The sequence below is a fragment of the Pollachius pollachius genome (genome assembly GCF_949987615.1).
Source record: "Pollachius pollachius genome assembly, chromosome: 4".
In the NCBI taxonomy this organism is placed as follows: Eukaryota; Metazoa; Chordata; class Actinopteri; order Gadiformes; family Gadidae; genus Pollachius; species Pollachius pollachius.
The window spans coordinates 13,019,084-13,039,232 of NC_136937.1; the positions used below are offsets into that span (position 1 = coordinate 13,019,084).

Below are 20,149 nucleotides of genomic sequence, written 5' to 3' on the forward strand. Positions count from 1 at the left end.
GCTGGAAACTAATACCACAAACATAAAGACATGTTCTTTACAACAATTCTGGTGAACAAGTGTCCAAGCCAAAGGCCCACATGCAGGTACGGTTAGGGTTAGGCAGTTACTGATTTTACAATACTATACTTAAGGGGGTTACTTTTTGTTTAATTTGCTCTAAAAATGAATATGGCATGCATTAAATAAAGGATATAATAAAACTGAGACTGTTCTCTGGTGGATGCCATTCCTCATAATATAACAAAGCCTACATCAACAACCCTCCATGGTGCAGAAATAATGACACACCCATAAATATTCAACAGTATTTCTGTATTCTATATTATTCTGTATTATTATTCTGTATTTCTGTTCTCAATGAAGTGTACAGTTCAGCAGCGGAAAATGCATCTCTTGGAGCATCCCATCCATTTTCCTGCATCAGAAGACAGCAGAGCTCAAATACAGTCTCATCACATGGGTATTGCCTTTTGGGGCTGCAGTCCTCCTTACAAAGGGCCAGCTCTTCCATGTCAATTGTCTTGAGATGGTCCTCACCACCATAAATCTGTGGGAGAGTGCACATCAAAATAGGGTGACCTCTAGTCACACCCTGGCCTGCCTTTGCTGACAACTTGTGTGAATTCCAGGTTTGCACGACTTCATCAAGTTCAGCCTGCATTAAAACAAAATATTAGAAAAAACAAACTTGCAGCAAAAAGAAGTTGAGATGAAAATAAGATATAACAACAAACTATGAAGGAGACCCAAAAGCTGCCAAATTATAGGCGCAGAAACCGCATAAGCAGCAATCAGAAAGAGCTGACACGCACGCACACACAAACACAAGAGAGCCAATCAGCATGCGTGCGTGTTTATTTGATGCCCACGTCACAATATTGTAGAGTTGTTGTGTTTTGGGGGGTTGGTGGAATTGTGTGGGCAAAGTGTTCGTGTTGTACACTTCAATTAGTGATTATGTGTGCTGTATACTGGTCTGCGTGTAGCCCTCCTTGGTTCCCCCTCCTGTGTTACCCTCGTGTCGGTGTGAATGTGTGTTAGCCTCTAGGCCTACCCGTGTGTGTTCTACGCATATCTGTGGCAACAATTGGCACAAAGTTAAGTGAACGGTTTGAGGGAAAAGTCTGCGCATGCTCACCTGAACAAGATTTAAGAAGCAGAATCGGATCAGACTCTTATCCAAGAAATCACCCGAGAAGTGCCCGTCACGCTGAAGGGTTTGGAAGAGGTTGATCCAAAACTGTACTCTGTCTTCTCAAGATCCCCCACCAGGATTCAATCCGCTGGTTTGCAGTGCTGCGGCCATAAAGGAAACTTCGGTCTCTCGCAAGAGTCCGAGTGATTCCTGCGCAGGAAGATGAGCATGTTTTCGATGTGTCCATTTTCCGTTCCTCCGTCAGCACGCAGACGCTCCGGGCATCCTCCCAAGCGTGCAGCGGATGACACAAAGTAGCCAGCAATAACCCTGGGGTCATTGTTTGTGGTGTAGGCCTCCATCCAAACAATATAGCGACTAAAACCGTCAATGCAACCACTGATGGCAATGCCGTATGGCTTTAGTTTATCGTACCCATCCATATGCCAGAGTGCATTCGGACCTTTGCTGTGATATTGCCTGCGCCTCAGACGCCGGGCACGCCTTTGCTCCACACCCTCAGGATCAAGCAACTTGATCAATTGTCTTACTGTATTTTGTGACACGACATAACCTTTATGTATTGCACGGAGGTGCAACCATCTGTATCCTTGCATCTGCCCATTTCCAGCCAGTTCAGTTTGCAAGAACGCGGTCACTTCTTCCAGGATTCCTCCTACTGAACAGACAAAGTTTTCCGCACAACCTTTTCAGCATCCTTACACTAATCACCACACTGTGGTTCTGCGCTAAAACAGCGAGGATCTCTTTATTGTTAAACCCGATTCTGAAATACAATTTTACCAAATTATCTACACAAGCCATTGGATTCAGTGCAGGCCCTGTGGAGCGGTTGCTATCTCTCCCAACTAATTTCAACTGTATTCTCGACATTTCGAGTTTAATGTCGACTTTAAAGTTGACAAATTGAGATTAAAGTCGACATGACATTTCAACTTTATTCTCGACATTTCGAGTTTAATGTCGACTTTAAAGTTGACAAATTGAGATTAAAGTCGACATGACATTTCAACTTTATTCTCGACATTTCGAGTTTAATGTCGACATGTTGACTTTAAAGTCGATGTGTCGACTTTAATCTCGTCACGGCAAAAATATTTTTTTCTTCATGTGTGGCCCTAATACTCCGTCGTACATGTGAGTATGTTAATGTGGTTAGTTAACTCTTTTTTTCATACCGGTTAGCTTGTCAGCAGTCAGATGAAGTGAGTGTTATTGAAAATGTAACATTAGTCGTGAAGCCTAGCCGGCTAACGTTATCTTATTTCCAGTGGCTTAAGCTTCAAATTTACAATGACAGGTATTACAATGACATCTCAATGACAGGTAAACCATATATTCCATACAGAACCAAAAACACTCTAGAACAGTAAACAGCAACACTCATTTTCTCAATGTTCCGGTTCAATCTGGACTTCAGGGAGTGACCGCTGATCGGCTGTTACGAAAAAGCATCAAGCGGAAGTTCAAACATTTCAACTCGGGAGAATTGTTGGCGCCAGTAGAATCACAGATATCAACATCAATATCACTCTATATCTCTAAGGGTGATAAAAAGGAGTGGTGACGTCAAAGGGTCCACTTCCAGCTGGGTCGCAGTGGCTCAGGAGGTAGAGCAGGTTGATCGGCAACCGGAAGGTTGCTGGCTTGGCCCCCGGCTCCTAGCAAAGTGAGTTATCCCTGGGCAAGACTAATCTGAACTACTTCCGATGTATTGGCTGTTGCTCTAGATGGTTGATCCCGTCTGTGAATGAATGGGTGAATGTAAGCAAGGTGTGTGTGTGTGTGTGTGTGTGTGTGTGTGTGTGAGTGATGCAACAATTGTTAAATCCTTTGGATGGACACAGTCTCAAAAGCACTACAGATAAATGTGGTCCATTTACCATTTCAGTCTACATATACACCATAGCAATGTTTTACTCAACGCACCACCCTTGCAATCAATTTACATTTGTTCACATACATAATGAATTACCTAGAGTTCCTAGAACAATGATTGTTCTCTGTTCAATAAATAATGCTCAAATGGAACTCTGCTTGCACACACACACACACACATACACGCACGAGCGCCATTGGAAGTTTTTCTCACAGGGCTCCACCGTTTGCTCTCCTTGAATTACATCATCTGACCCCTATATGGCTTGCAAGAAAGATGCTGTGTAGAGCCATGAAGCCTTTCAACCTTATGAGAAAATCAATATTGTCAGATCCTTTTTTCTAATGTAAGAAATATTAATTACATATAACAGGTTGATGAAATAAATAAGCAGCAATGGTAGCACTGATGGGGGCACACCCAAACATGTATGTATAAATAAATGCAACACTATCCCCTCTAGTATCAGAACGCTATTTAATCGTATTCCCTTACATGATGTCATAAAAACTCATTAACCATCCAAAGGATTGCTGGACCCCAAATTTAATTCGGATTACAGCTTTGTTTGACAATCTAAAACCAATGGAATCTTAACGCAAGCAAAAACGGCATATTTAGGTTTATCATTTTTAAACCTAAATGTTTCTAATGAGCGAAAAGCCCTGGACACTGATGGCCATAATGACACTCATCATGTGGTGACCACTTGACTCCTAAAAAGTTTAACCTGTTGAATTTTTGGGACGTATTTTATTAATAACGCTAGAGTCTGAGCGATTTACCTTGATCCATGTAGCCTCAAAGTTAGCACTTAAATTAAAGAAGGATCTTCATAGCACATTTTAAGCAAAATAAATTGAATATTGTACCTTTAAGCCACAAAAGTAAATTTGATAAAACTATGACATTTTACTGACATTTAATTTAGCTAACAGATTCAGTGCTACAGATCACGTGCATTCATCAGTCATAAACATGAGTCTTAAACTAAATAATAAGAACGTGATAATATATTCTTATTTTTTGGAATGTATAAATATGCCTTTTAAACTTACCAAGTAAACATGATGATGAACATTCACTTGATTATCCATGTAACACAAATATGATGTACTATTTATTACTTTTGTTGTAACATAAATATTATATGAACTAGCTGGCAAGACTGATATAGATAGAAAAATGAAATATAGAAAAAATGCTGTTCAGAGCAACAAAGAGGAACCAAAATAATGGATTAAAAGTTAGAGTAATGAGTGCACTTTAAACATGTATTAATAAATGCAACACTATACACACCCGTATCAAGCCGCTATAAAATCGTATTCCCTGGCATTATGACATAAATGATTTTAAAGTCTTGCCCTGCCAAAAATAATTTCTGGCTCACCATTGAAATTTGGCAAGCACTTGTATTGAACTTTAATGTGATTTATTTATAGAGTCAACATTTCCCTTTATTTCACACTGAGTGTTTGGTTGATAACTAGTTTTTTTAATTATTATTTTAAAATTTGAATCATGGAAAAATAAAGCATATTGCATTCCATTTGAACATCTTCGAGAACCATGATTAAGTGGATTCCAGCAGAGACGGTTGGAAGTGTGTTGATGTAACAGTTAAACAATTGCAATACATTATATAAATATTTATTTATACTATATAAATATAATGCAAAGCTTAATGAATATACTTGATAAATCCAATGCAACGCTTAATGAAAGAGCCTTTGGAAGATCTGCCCTTATATAGTTTCTGCCTGGACTGCAGATCCACTACTATAAAAGAGGCCAGAAGATGAGATGGATACACTGCAGGGGATTTCAGTTTATTACAACTGGTGGTAAGTATGACTGATGCTTCAGCTGCTGTCTTGGAGGGACCATTGCATGAGAGTAGAGATTTTACTATCTTGTCTTCATGCAGCTTTTCATTTATTAAAATGACTTTTCCTTATTTAAGCTACCCTCCTCCGATTAACTTTATTTAATGGAGATCATTTAATTTTAGATTTTTTGCGCCATGCATAAGAGCATAGTTCATTCAGGATTTATTCATGTATTTATTTGTATAGAATATGTATTTGTAATTCATATTTTTCATTATTTATTTTGGGAACCATTATAATGTATATTTGTACGTGGTTGGCATCTTTTAGGTCTGGCTTTTATCATTAGCATAATTTATTTAGCTTTTTTCTGATAATGTTATGTGGATAAAAGAGAAAACGTGTGTGCATTTCATTTGATATTCATTTTTCCATTTTATTCAAGTCAGTAAAATATGACCATAAGACTTACTTGTAACCGTTTTGACTTATTAAAATCATGAATAACTTTTCTTTTTTAGGTATCATTTCATCTGCGGCTGAGAGGAAGTAAACGGTAAAAAGTATTTAATGTTCTCATCACCGAACATCTTCAAACATTTTTGAAGCTATGTGTACATTTTTTTATTAATTTGCTTGTTTTCATGAAATAAGCATCCATCATGAGTACGGACGCAGAGATGGCCGCTTACGGCAAGGCGGCCGTTTACCTCCGGAAGCCAGAGAAGGAGAGGATTGCGGCCCAGAGCGCGCCATTCGATGCAAAGGCTGCTGCATATGTGGCTGATGTGAAGGAACTTTACCTCAAGTGTACCATCATTAAGAGGGAAGGTGGCAAAGTCACTGTGAAACTTTTGTCTTCATCAGAGGTAGGCAGAGATTGATCGTGGCAGAGGCTAACTTGTTGGTATCAACAGAAAGTGAAAGTTGCAATAGCTGCACTGGTAAGGAAACTAAAAATGGGTTTCCATATTTTAGGAGAGGACAGTCAAGGAGGACGATGTCACACCCATGAACCCTCCCAAGTACGACAAAATTGAGGACATGGCCATGATGACCCATCTCAATGAAGCCGCTGTGTTGTATAACCTTGCAGAGCGTTATTCAGCATGGATGATCTACGTAAGATATTTTTGCCTCAATGAAAATATATGATACATTTAGTACATTTAAGTAATATGCATCATTAATAGGAAACATTAATGTGAATCTCTGTGACCTCCTTCAGACCTACTCTGGGCTGTTCTGTGCCACTGTAAACCCCTACAAGTGGCTCCCAGTGTACGATCAGGATGTTGTCAATGCCTACAGAGGCAAGAAGCGTATGGAGGCTCCACCCCACATCTTCTCCGTCTCTGACAACGCCTTTCAGAACATGCTCACTGGTTAGTGAATTCAAAGTGTCAAATCCCTAAGCTTATCTTGTTTTTACTGATAAATGGCATAATCATGCAAATGTGAATGCTTTTTTTTTTACAGACAGAGAGAACCAGTCTGTCCTGATCACGTAAGTTTGATTCTGTTAATATAATATAAATTTAATACAATGAATCTTACATTGGAAAACATGTCAAATTGACTTTATTCGCCTTTTCATACCCAGTGGAGAATCCGGTGCTGGAAAGACTGTGAACACCAAGCGTGTCATCCAGTACTTTGCTACCATCTCAGTTGGTGGAGCAGAAAAGAAGAAGGATGAAGGCGCTGGAAGGATACAGGTATGTTTAAAAATAAACATTAAATCCATGAATCAATAAATAAATATATCACATGATAAGAACATGACAATTGAATTATGATTCAATAAAAAGGTATTCACATTTTATGTTTGATTATAGGGGTCACTGGAGGACCAGATTATTGCAGCCAATCCCCTGCTGGAGGCCTATGGAAATGCCAAGACTGTGAGAAATGACAACTCCTCCCGTTTTGTAAGTATGAAATGAATTCCTCCCTGAAGAAACTCCTTGGTTTTGAGTCTTTTTTTGAGGATAATAAACACATTTTTTGCAAACAGGGTAAATTCATCAGAATTCATTTCCACGCAAACGGTAAACTGTCCAGTGCTGATATTGAGACATGTAAGTATCTTGTTCTACATGTGGATTAATCAACCAAGATTATTAGTGGCATAGGTTTTGATTAATGAATGGGCCTCATAGATCTGCTGGAAAAGTCAAGAGTGACATTCCAGCTTCCCGATGAGAGAGGCTATCACATCTTCTACCAGATGATGACCAACCACAAACCTGACATCGTTGGTGAGATTTTATAATAGTGAGAGTGTGAAGAATGTACTTAATATTAAGATGAAGTGTTTTCGAGAATTGACTTTATCTGTTCTAACATGACGTAATATGAAAAAATGACTTCTGAAGTTGCAACTTTTTGAAGGACTATTTAGGGCTAGGTCTCTAGCGTGAATAGTTTTTGGTAAAGATAATATATTCCATTGCATAATATGGAAATGCAATTACATACATTGCATATAAGTGCAAAGCAAGATTAATTATTTTTTACTCAGAAGTTATTTGTTAGGTAGCAGCATAACGAGCCGAAAAATGATATTTGTTTAATTCCTCAGAAATGACCCTCATCACCACCAACCCCTACGACTTCCCCATGTGCAGTCAGGGTCAGATCACTGTGGCCAGCATTGATGACAAAGAGGAGCTGGAGGCTACTGATGTCAGTGGATGTGTCGAACACACTTAATATATTTTCAATACTATATTTAATTTCTGAAATGTGTTCTAAATGACCCTTGTTTCCATCACAGACTGCTATTGATATTTTGGGCTTCACTAATGAGGACAAGGTTGGCATCTACAAGTTTACTGGTGCTGTGCTTCACCACGGTAACATGAAGTTCAAGCAGAAGCAGCGTGAGGAGCAGGCTGAGCCAGATGGCAATGAAGGTAACCATTAACATGAATTCATCAGTGCACTAGAAGGTATATTGGTGCATATTTGCTTGTATTACAGTGGGAGTCATTATTAAACAGAATAATAATACATTCATTTTTCATGTTAACTTTGTAGAGGCCGACAAGATTGCCTATCTACTGGGTCTGAACTCTGCTGATATGCTCAAGGCTCTTTGCTACCCAAGAGTGAAGGTCGGAAATGAGTATGTCACCAAGGGACAGACTGTTCCTCAGGTAAGAAAAATGCAATGTGTTTGTGGTGCAATTTTTGTTAACATGATGCATTGTCTATTATGAGCCTAATATTTTGATGTTTTTATATTAAAATACATTTCAGGTCAAAAACTCAGTGAGTGCCCTGGCCAAGTCTATCTATGAGAGGATGTTCTTGTGGATGGTCATCCGTATCAACACGATGCTGGACACCAAGCAAGCAAGACAATTCTACATTGGTGTGCTGGACATTGCTGGTTTTGAGATTTTTGATGTAAGTTGTTAAATAATTGGCAGCATTTTTTAAAGCATTTCCTTCATTTGGACACAATAGTCATTACTAATCAATTGTTGAAACATCATAAAAGTCGGTTTATTAAATGTCCCATACTAGTACAACAGCATGGAGCAGCTGTGCATCAACTTCACCAATGAGAAACTGCAACAGTTCTTCAACCACCACATGTTCGTCCTGGAGCAAGAGGAGTACAAGAAGGAGGGTATCATCTGGGAGTTCATTGACTTCGGCATGGACTTGGCTGCCTGCATTGAGCTTATTGAGAAGGTACAACTGAATACTATAACTTTATATAATTATTCTTTGTGTGTCTTACAAATACTTTTGATGTTTCATCAATCCATTTTTCTCTTAAGCCAATGGGCATCTTCTCCATCCTTGAAGAGGAGTGCATGTTCCCCAAGGCCTCAGACGTTACCTTCAAGAACAAGCTGTATGACCAGCATCTCGGCAAGACCAAAGCATTTGAGAAGCCCAAGCCTGCAAAGGGCAAGGCTGAGGCCCACTTCTCCCTGGTGCACTATGCTGGGATTGTGGACTACAACGTCAGTGGCTGGCTGGACAAGAACAAGGATCCCCTGAATGACTCTGTTGTGCAGCTGTACCAGAAGTCCTCAAACAAACTACTGCCTGTCCTGTACCCACCTCCAGTTGAAGGTAGACATTCATAGAATATAACCATAGTTTATAACTGTTCATCCAGTCTATTATAATACGCATTGATATTTAAGCCATTTATTGCCTACAAATATAAACGTGAAAAATGAACTGTGACTTATTACCAATAATTAATAACAGAGGTTGGGGGTTCAAAGAAGGGAGGCAAGAAGAAGGGTGGCTCCATGCAGACTGTGTCTTCACAGTTCAGGGTAAGGATAAACACACTAACAAATGTAAAAATGAAACCTTATTTAATTTTTTTCTGAATGTGTTCTTTGTAAGTAAATTGGTATATATTTCATGTTTTATGCTGTGATATGTATTTAGGAGAACTTGGGCAAACTGATGACCAACTTGAGGAGCACCCATCCTCACTTTGTGCGTTGCCTGATTCCCAATGAGTCAAAGACTCCAGGTACAGTCAGCACTAACAAATGTGTGTAGTGTCTGGGTTAGGATATGACATGTTAGTCACTGCTACACCACACTAATTATATTGACGATGTATTTATCACCCATGTCACAGGACTCATGGAGAACTTCCTGGTTATCCACCAGCTGAGGTGTAATGGTGTACTGGAGGGCATCAGAATCTGCAGAAAGGGCTTCCCCAGCAGAATCCTCTATGCTGACTTCAAGCAGAGGTATTAACTCAAGGATTTTTGAAGGACAACTTTACAAATGCCTTTGGACATTTTAACGAATGCTAAAAACATTATAATGGTCTTCTTCAGGTACAAAGTACTGAATGCCAGTGTCATTCCTGAGGGCCAGTTTATTGACAACAAGAAGGCTTCTGAGAAACTGCTTGGGTCCATTGATGTGCCTCACGATGAGTACAAATTTGGACACACCAAGGTCTGTTTATTATTGTCAAAAACTATGTTTATTCTTCATTTGAATTCACTTGCTGACAAAAGTCTTTTCTTACAATAAGGTGTTCTTCAAAGCTGGTCTTCTGGGTGCTCTTGAGGAGATGCGAGATGAGAAGCTGGCTGCTCTTGTCAGAATGATTCAGGCTGCATGCAGAGGTTATGTCATGAGAAAGGAGTATAAGAAGATGACAGAGAGGAGGTATGTTTTTGGACATACTGCTCAAAACTCAAAAACTTTTAAACTGCCAAGTAGAACCCCAAAATGATGGTTTATTTTATGCTATAGGGAAGCCATCTACACTATTCAGTACAACATCCGCTCATTCATGAATGTCAAACACTGGCCATGGATGAAGGTGTACTACAAGATCAAGCCTCTTCTGAAGAGTGCTGAAACCGAGAAGGAGCTTGCCAATATGAAGGATAACTATGAAAAGATGAAGACAGACCTGGCAGCTGCCCTGGCCAAGAAGAAGGAACTGGAGCAGAAGATGGTTTCTCTCCTGCAGGAGAAGAATGATCTTGCACTGCAAGTTGCTTCTGTAAGTAAATATTATTTTTGTATCCCCGTCTGTACACAGTGAGGTAAATGTGCTGTAACATGTTCTACATCTCTAAATATCATACAGGAAGGAGAGAATCTGAATGATGCTGAAGAAAGGTGTGAAGGACTTATCAAGAGTAAGATCCAGCTGGAGGCCAAAGTCAAAGAGACAACTGAGAGGCTGGAGGATGAGGAGGAAATCAATGCTGAGCTGACTGCCAAAAAGAGGAAACTGGAAGATGAATGCTCTGAGCTCAAGAAGGATATTGATGACCTGGAGCTTACCTTAGCCAAAGTGGAGAAGGAGAAACATGCCACTGAGAACAAGGTTCAGAAAGATTCTTTGACAAAAGATTAAAAAATAATAATACAAATTAGCATGTATTACACATCATTTTATGTTTTCTTTAGGTGAAGAACCTCACTGAGGAGATGGCCTCTCAGGATGAGAGTGTTGCTAAGCTGACAAAGGAGAAGAAAGCCCTCCAAGAGTCACACCAGCAGACTCTTGATGATCTTCAGGCAGAGGAAGACAAAGTCAACACTCTGACCAAAGCCAAGACAAAGCTTGAACAGCAAGTGGATGATGTAAGTATATAAGAGCTCATGGGAACTTGTAATTCATATTGGTAATGGAGTTTAGGAAATATTCAACAATATTATGGTTCTTAATCATATTCAATTATTAACATCCAGCTTGAGGGTTCACTGGAGCAAGAGAAGAAGCTCCGTATGGACCTTGAGAGATCCAAGAGAAAGCTTGAGGGTGATCTGAAACTGGCTCAGGAATCTGTCATGGATCTTGAGAACGACAAACAGCAGTCTGATGAGAAAATCAAGAAGTAAGATATTTGTATTTTCTGAACCACAATAGGATGAACTGCATCTTCCTTCTGATTCAATTTAGTTGACAATTGTTTTAATTAATTATTCACAGGAAGGACTTTGAGACCAGCCAGCTTTTGAGCAAAATTGAGGATGAGCAGTCCCTGGGTGCACAGCTTCAGAAGAAGATCAAGGAACTTCAGGTGGAATAATTATACAAAAGGAATATACATTTTCTGAAATGACATACTTGGATACTTGACTCAATATTTTCATCATTTAGGCCCGTATCGAAGAGCTGGAGGAAGAGATTGAGGCTGAGCGTGCTGCTCGTGCCAAGGTTGAGAAGCAGAGAGCTGATCTCTCCAGGGAACTTGAAGAGATCAGTGAGAGGCTTGAGGAGGCTGGTGGAGCCACTTCTGCTCAGATTGAGATGAACAAGAAGCGTGAGGCTGAGTTCCAGAAGCTGCGTCGTGACCTTGAGGAGTCCACCCTGCAGCATGAAGCCACTGCTGCTGCTCTGCGTAAGAAGCAGGCTGACAGTGTAGCAGAGCTGGGAGAGCAGATTGACAACCTCCAGCGTGTCAAGCAGAAGCTTGAGAAGGAGAAGAGTGAGTACAAGATGGAGATTGATGACCTCTCCAGCAACATGGAAGCTGTTTCTAAGGCCAAGGTAAGTTATTCTTTAAAGCCTTCATTGTGTTAAGAAATAATAAGTACATAAATAACTATAAAACAACATTGATTTCAAATTGATAAACTTTAATCATCAGGGAAATCTGGAAAAGACTTGCCGTACCCTTGAGGACCAACTGAGTGAAATCAAGACTAAGAGTGATGAGAATGCTCGCCAGGTCAATGACATCAGTGCCCAGAGAGCAAGACTGCTGACAGAAAATGGTTGATACTTTTTTATTCAGTCATTTGTATCATTTGAAATTCTGGGGGTACCATTTTGGGAATAAAATTGAATATACATTTTCTCACAAATTCGATATACCTCCTCTGACTAGGTGAGTTTGGTCGACAGCTTGAGGAGAAGGAAGCTCTTGTCTCCCAGCTGACCAGAGGCAAGCAGGCTTATACTCAACAGATTGAGGAGCTGAAGAGGCTTAATGAGGAGGAAGTAAAAGTAAGGATCATTTATTCATGAAGACGGTAGGGCTCAAAGATCAAGAACTGTATTGAATTTACGAGATCTTTGTTTCACCTTTTGTAGGCCAAGAATGCTCTTGCTCATGGTGTGCAATCAGCCCGCCATGACTGTGACCTTCTGAGGGAGCAGTTTGAGGAGGAGCAGGAGGCCAAGGCTGAGCTGCAGCGTGGAATGTCCAAGGCCAACGGTGAGGTGGCTCAGTGGAGGAGCAAGTATGAAACTGATGCTATCCAGCGCACTGAGGAGCTTGAGGAGTCCAAGTGAGTCACACAGTTAATACTTTACCTAAATTTGACATTATATTTGTTAAAGGTACACAAATTAAGCCATGTCATTCTTTAACAGGAAAAAGCTTGCCCAGCGCCTTCAGGAGGCTGAGGAACAGATTGAGGCTGTGAACTCCAAGTGTGCCTCTCTGGAGAAGACCAAACAGAGACTCCAGAGTGAGGTGGAGGACCTCATGGTTGATGTGGAGAGGGCCAATGGACTGGCTGCCAACCTAGACAAGAAGCAGAGGAACTTTGACAAGGTGTGTTGTAATTCATTGAGATGACAGTTTAAATATTTGTATCCTACGATTCTTCAAGTGCTAAACATGTCCTACTTTACTAACAATATTGTGCAGGTTTTGGCTGACTGGAAGCAGAAACATGAGGAGGGCCAGGCAGAGCTTGAAGGAAGTCTTAAAGAGGCTCGTTCTCTCAGCACTGAGCTTTTCAAGATGAAGAACTCCTATGAAGAAACTCTGGATCATCTGGAGACCATGAAGCGTGAAAACAAAAATCTCCAACGTGAGTTTTTGTTAAATAATGTTAAACATACTAGGTTGTGGTAAAATACGTACTTATAACAAACGTAAAATTGCTCTGCAGAGGAGATTTCTGATTTGACTGAACAAATTGGTGAGACCGGAAAGAGCATCCATGAGCTGGAGAAATCCAAGAAGCAGGTGGAGACAGAGAAGACTGAGATCCAGTCAGCCCTTGAGGAAGCTGAGGTGATGATGAGGACAATCTGCAAAACAACATAATAAATCAAATATTTAGCGTCCACAAATTTGTCAATTTTTATTACATACATTAGGGAACTCTGGAGCATGAGGAATCCAAGATTCTGCGTGTCCAACTGGAGCTGAACCAGATTAAGGGTGAGGTTGACAGGAAGCTGGCTGAGAAGGATGAGGAGATGGAACAGATCAAGAGGAACAGCCAGAGGGTCATTGACTCCATGCAGACCACTCTTGACTCTGAGGTCAGGAGCAGGAATGATGCCCTGAGAATCAAGAAGAAGATGGAAGGAGACCTGAATGAGATGGAGATCCAGCTGAGTCATGCCAACCGCCAGGCTGCTGAGGCACAGAAGCAGCTGAGGAATGTTCAAGGACAACTGAAGGTAGAACACAGAAGTAATGTACTGCACATGTAGAATAAAGTTGCATATATATCTTGTTGTGAACTATTCAGTTATGTTTTCATGTAAATATTAGGATGCCCAACTGCATCTTGATGATGCTGTCAGAGCTGCAGACGACCTGAAGGAGCAGGCTGCCATGGTGGAACGTAGGAACGGTCTCATGGTGGCTGAAATTGAGGAGCTGAGGGCAGCTCTGGAACAGACAGAGAGAGGCCGCAAAGTGGCTGAGCAAGAGCTGGTGGACGCCAGCGAGCGTGTTGGACTGCTGCACTCTCAGGTAAACAAACATTTGAATCCTGTCATACGAGTACAAGAGCACGTTCATATTTTAACAGTAATTGAGTAATAATATGTTTCAGAACACAAGCCTGTTGAACTCAAAGAAGAAGCTGGAAAGTGACCTGGTCCAAGTCCAGGGTGAGGTGGACGACAGTGTCCAGGAAGCCAGAAATGCTGAAGAGAAGGCCAAGAAAGCCATCACTGATGTAGGCCTATATTTGTTTGTTAATTGATGTTATGAGAACTTAATGGAACTCTTGATGAATATATTCCTTGTTCTTGTAGGCTGCCATGATGGCTGAGGAGCTGAAGAAAGAGCAGGATACTAGTTCTCACCTTGAGAGGATGAAGAAGAACCTGGAGATCACAGTGAAAGACCTGCAGCATCGCCTGGATGAGGCTGAGAACCTGGCTATGAAGGGTGGCAAGAAGCAGCTCCAGAAACTGGAGGCCCGAGTAAGGCAATAATCAGCCAACATTTAAAAATGTATAAGTCAAGTGTAAGGACAACATTAAGTCATTCACTCTTACTCTAAAGGTTCGTGATCTGGAGTCAGAGGTTGATAATGAACAGAGACGTGGAGCAGAAGCTATAAAAGGTGTCCGCAAATATGAGAGGAGAGTCAAGGAACTCACCTACCAGGTATGTCCAATTTACATCTCCAAATATGGTTATACTATTATAGCATTTTGATCATATCTAAAGGCCACATGATGTGGATTTTTTCACTTTCAAATGTGCATCAGACTGAGGAGGATAAGAAGAATGGCTGCAGACTTCAGGATCTTGTTGATAAGTTGCAAATGAAGGTGAAGGCTTACAAGAGACAGTCTGAGGAAGCGGTAAGTTACAAGGAATTACAAGGGATACTCAGGTCAACTTTGCTACATTAAATTTAAACTGACGAAACATGAATGTATCTACAGGAGGAGCAGGCCAACTCTTACCTGTCCAAGTGCAGGAAGGTTCAACATGAGCTGGAGGAGGCTGAGGAACGTGCTGACATCGCTGAGACTCAGGTCAACAAGCTGAGGGCCAAGAGCCGTGACTCTGGAAAGGTAATTGGACAGTTAAAGTACAGTTCAGATTTTTCCACTGTTTAATAATTTCCTAGAATTCTTTACTTTAAAAATGCCTTTTACACATTTAAACCCTACTCTTCTTTTGATTTTCTCTTTAGGGAAAGGAGAGTGCTGAATAATTCCTCATGTTTGAAACATCATTCATACAAGTCATAAAATATGGCTAAATTGTGAAGAGAATTCAATAAACTATACAGCAACCTTCCATCTTGTATTCATTTGTTTGGCCTTACTTTCTTTGCATTGTCCTGTAATCAGAGTATCCTTTCACCAGAGCTGGATCCTTATCAAGAGCTAATTGGATGTGGTCGACATTAAGTCAGACACAAGCATATGGTCATTCGCCCTTTGGGAAAGAGATTTAATGCCAACGTTTTTTTATTCATTTAATGATTAATAGCTTCAGTCACTGAGTCTTATTGCTGGGATTTCTGTCTTTACACAGGCTTTGTGCTTTTATGGAAAATTAGTTGTAGATGAAAGGGAATGACTGGTCTTCTATTTCCTAGGGTCCAGTGGTCACAAACTGGTTGGCATGGACTGGCAAAAACATACGATTGTATAATAGTTTTTTCCTGAATTACAGTTACTTTAGCGAATGAAATAATGGTTTGGATTACTACAAGACAACATCAGTTGTTTTAATTCAAAATAACATGATTTTGGGTTCACTGGCACTAAGTGCTGGAGTTGGTTTAGTGATTGGTGGTTTAGAAGATTAATGCCATACCTATTTAACACCATATTTTACACAATGAAGTTTTTTTTTTCCTCTAGAACCAACAATGTCCGTCTGATTTTTTCTTACAGTGAAAGTTTCAGGAAAACATCAAAAATCGTGATCTTTATAACCGCAGGCTGCAAATTACACCAAATTTGGAAGACATGCTCTTTGGAAAACTATGATTGCATAAAAGATGGCTGACATTTGTTTTTGTAATAGTCAATCAATCACAATTCCACAATTTTACTTTTAAGTTTAAAAATTGTGACTGATTTTTAGAGTTACTGACACAAAATTGTCAGTAGCTCCAAAAATCTGTCACACTCTCAATTTCATGCTCAATAATGCTCAAAATCCCGTATGAATGGCATTTGCTCATGAACCCTAACTCTAAAAGGGCCATCCCTTGTGGGCGTTTCCACCTAGATCTGTGCTGGATAAATCAGTCTCCCAGCCTACCCAGTGGACTGATGTAAACGTTGCTCATCTATCCACCTGCAGATGTAGGTGGACATGCCCATTAGTGATGTCATATGGGGCAGATTTTCAAAACGGCTTGTAAGGCTAAACACACTCACACCTGGTGGTATAATATGTCTCCTTTGATGTGTCCTTTGCCAGCAAAAAATTATGCAATGTGCCATTGGTGCCTTTTAATGAGGTCAAGTACTCGGACATCAAGCTAAAAGATTCAGTGCAACAAAAACAAATTGAGACATATCAATTCAAAAATAAAAATGTAAAGATGATTAAGTAAAAAAGGGATCTCACATTAGAAGATATAGATCATTTTTTATTATTTATTTTTTATAGTTATAGAAAGAAAAATGCCTTTTAGTACAAGTAAACAAGAATATGATCCTAGATTTAATGTGTGTAATTCTGTTTAAAAGCCCATAATTGTAGGTAAAGTAAAGTATTTTCATATTAAACTAGGTTAATGAAATTAACGGCCTGTCTGCTCCCCTGTTTCCGGCTCCTCGGCTGCCTGTCTGCCCTCCTGATATCGACCCCTTGCCTGTCTGATCGCCCGCCAGTGATCTCGTCCCCACCTGTCCGACTACCTGCCGGTTACGGAACCCCCAGTCTACCTGATTTCCTGCCGGTCCCCGAAATTCTTGCCTGTCCCCGTTTACTCTGCCTGCCCGATCATCGGTGCAATCAATAAACCTTTGAACTGCCCTGTCACCATTGTCAGTCTGTGCACTTGGGTTCTGCCTAACCCCCCCGTTACAGAACCATGCCAAATAAAGATCTGTGGTCACAGTTGAAATATCAACCTAATTATTTATAGATAGATGACCAAGCATTTTTTATTCTGTGAAAGAAGATAAATGTCAATGCAGCTGGTTTTTTGCAGATATAAATATGATATTAAAATTGTAAAATGGGAAATGGTAAGCGGACAGGAATGATGCCCTTATGTATCAGTGTGTGTGCTGACTGCAGTTAAGATGATAATGAAAGTGGAGATATGAAAAGTTCCACTTTCAGCCCACATTGTCCAACAATATTTAACTGGTATAATTAATCTCATGGATCAAATAAGAATGCTACATAAATGAATACAGCACTCTGGTCAAATTAATTTAAAAAAGCATCAATAAGAAGTTTGAACATTGAACAATAATATAGTAAAAAAAAATGTAATGTGCTGATCAAACCCATTAACCATTATTCCATAATGCATTGTATTGATCACAATTCCACAATTTTACTTTTGATTTAAAAAGTTTAAATCGTGACAGTTGTTTGGAGTTACTGACACAAAATTGTCAGTTGCTCCAAAAATCAGTCACAATGTTTCATGCTCAATAATGCTCAAAATCCTGTATAAACAGCATTTGCTCATGACCCCTAACCAAATTCAAGCTGAATAACCTAAGCACACATATCTCATTGCCCCGAGTGACGTGGCCCCTATGAATCGCTGGAACAGGGCACACACTGGGGTTGGCAGGGCGTGTGGGCTGTGCATTCCTATCCAGTCTGCTAGCAGATTTAATAAGCATTATTATTACTATTTTACTTATTATTATTCTTGGGTTTAGACTAATCAAATGAACGGGAAGCAATAAGTATATTAACATATCACACATTGCAATAAAGTAATGTTTAACAAGACATAAACCTTAATGTGTCCTTTGCCAACCAAAAATGATGCAATGTGCCATTGGTGCCTTTTAATGAGGTCAAGCACTCGGACATCAAGCAGTGCAGTGCTACAAAAACAAATTCAGACATATAAAAAATGTAATGATGATTAAGTAAGAAAGGGATCTTATATTAGAATAGCTGTTACTTAATATATAGATCAATTTTTATTATTTTAATTTAATTTTATATTTCTAAAAAGAAAAATTACAATTAGTACAAGTAAACAAAAATGAAATGATCCTAGATTTAATGTGTGTAATTCTGTTTAAAAGCCCAATAAATGTAGGTAAAATAATCATTTTCATATTAAACTAGGTCAATGAAAAACTTACTAAACGAGATGCAATCAAAAGATTCCCTGGCATAATGTCATTAAAGTTTATACACTCCAATAACAAGAATCATGCCAAATAAAGATCTGTGGTCACAGTTGAAATATCAACCTAATTATTTATAGATAGATGCCTAAGCATCTTTCAGTCTGTGAAAGAAGATAAATGTCAATGCAGCAGGTTCTTAGCAGATATAAATATGATATTAAAATTGTAAAAGGAGAAATGGTAAGCATACAGGAATGATGCCCTTGTGTATCAGTGTGTATGCTGACTGCAGTTAAGATGATAACAAAAGGAGAGACATGATAAGTTCCACATTCAGCCCACATTTCAACACAATATTTAACTGGTATAATTATCATCATGGATCAAATAAAAATGCTACATGAATGAAGACAGTACTCTGGTCAAAATGAATTAAGAAAAGCATCAGTAAGAAGTTTGAACATTGAACGAAAATATAGTAAAATAAATGTACTGTGCTGATCAAACCCATTAACCATTATTTCATATGCATTGTTTTAAGCCACCTTCAGAATGCTTTGCTACATTTCATCACTGGTCATGGTCAATTATTAATTGAATTATTCATTCTTGTATATGACACACACACACACACCTACACACACACACACACACACAAACATACGGAAAAGATTAGTTCCATATCAGACTATGTTGATGAAATAATTATAGCAACCCTAGCGGATATGAAGAAGTGAAGGGAGTGCACTCCAAAAGGTATTAATAAATGCAACACTCTTCCTTCAAAGATCAGGCCTTAATTTACGCTGCCTGGCAATAAGTCGTAAAAGATTTAAAATCATGCCAACAAAACAGAATTTTGGCTTACGATTGCAATGTGGCAAGCACTGGTAAGAAACATGACTATTATATTTATAGATTCAACTGATTCTTTACTTGTTAAACTGAGTAAATGTTCTAAATTTTCAGGAAAAAAAATGCAAACCTGAAATACCCAGACATTAGGAAATTAATTCCACCATAAAAACTGTTGAAATGTATTGATGTGGCAGTTAAGATATTGAGATACAAATACATCAACTGCATAAATTGTTATCATGTAAGGCACTCAAAGAATGAGCCAATGAACAGATAATTTGCCAAATTTAAAAAAGGTTTTGAAGATCTGCCCTTATTAAGATTCTGCCTGGACTGCAGATCCACCTCTATATAAGAGGCCAGACGACGAGATGGATAGACTGCAGGGGATTTCAGGTTATTACAACTGGTGGTAAGTACGACTGATGCTTTAGCTGCTGTCTTGGAGGGATCATTCCATTAGAGTAGAGATTTTTACACTCTTTTTTTCATGGAGCTTCTTTTCATTTATTTAAATGACTACTTTCTTATTTAGGCTACCTACCCTGTTAACTTTTTTTTTGAATGGAAACATTTATTATTGTAAATTATTTAAGAAGCCGTTACATTATAGTTAAATACATTTAGGTTTTATTCAGGCATTTCTTTGTATTGCATATGTTTTGGGATTTCATGTTTTGAGTGACGTTTTCAGTGTTTTCAGGCCAAGTCAGACCACTGTCAAGGAGAGCTGCTTTCTAGGAAAGACAATTGCTTTAGAATAGGGAATCTTGCGTCCTTGTTTTCATTAAGGTTATTAGAATAAGTCTTACCTCACAGATTATTTTTTATATTCTACTTTGAATGATACTTAGTTCAATTTTGTTGTTAGTGAAACCATAAGAGGATGTGGAGGATTGTTGTTACGTTATGTTTGGAACTTCTGTGTAATGTATTATTTACTTACC

The 20,149-nt window shown here is 39.2% G+C and overlaps 1 pseudogene across 1 annotated transcript; it reads left to right on the forward strand.

Annotated features, from left to right (window-relative positions):
* Window positions 1-5,532: 5,532 nt before the first annotated feature.
* Window positions 5,533-15,262, forward strand: LOC307074732 (myosin heavy chain, fast skeletal muscle-like; annotated as a pseudogene). Its single transcript has 39 exons — window positions 5,533-5,739; window positions 5,849-5,992; window positions 6,099-6,259; window positions 6,354-6,377; window positions 6,474-6,588; window positions 6,709-6,801; window positions 6,888-6,951; window positions 7,033-7,131; window positions 7,455-7,558; window positions 7,650-7,788; window positions 7,913-8,031; window positions 8,135-8,284; window positions 8,405-8,575; window positions 8,665-8,965; window positions 9,107-9,177; window positions 9,296-9,383; window positions 9,495-9,612; window positions 9,703-9,826; window positions 9,906-10,042; window positions 10,130-10,385; window positions 10,473-10,715; window positions 10,799-10,975; window positions 11,084-11,229; window positions 11,325-11,415; window positions 11,496-11,885; window positions 11,986-12,112; window positions 12,226-12,344; window positions 12,432-12,628; window positions 12,714-12,897; window positions 12,994-13,159; window positions 13,241-13,365; window positions 13,452-13,760; window positions 13,855-14,058; window positions 14,141-14,266; window positions 14,346-14,516; window positions 14,599-14,703; window positions 14,808-14,903; window positions 14,988-15,119; window positions 15,242-15,262. The product of its transcript is annotated as a myosin heavy chain, fast skeletal muscle-like (transcript).
* Window positions 15,263-20,149: the final 4,887 nt, after the last annotated feature.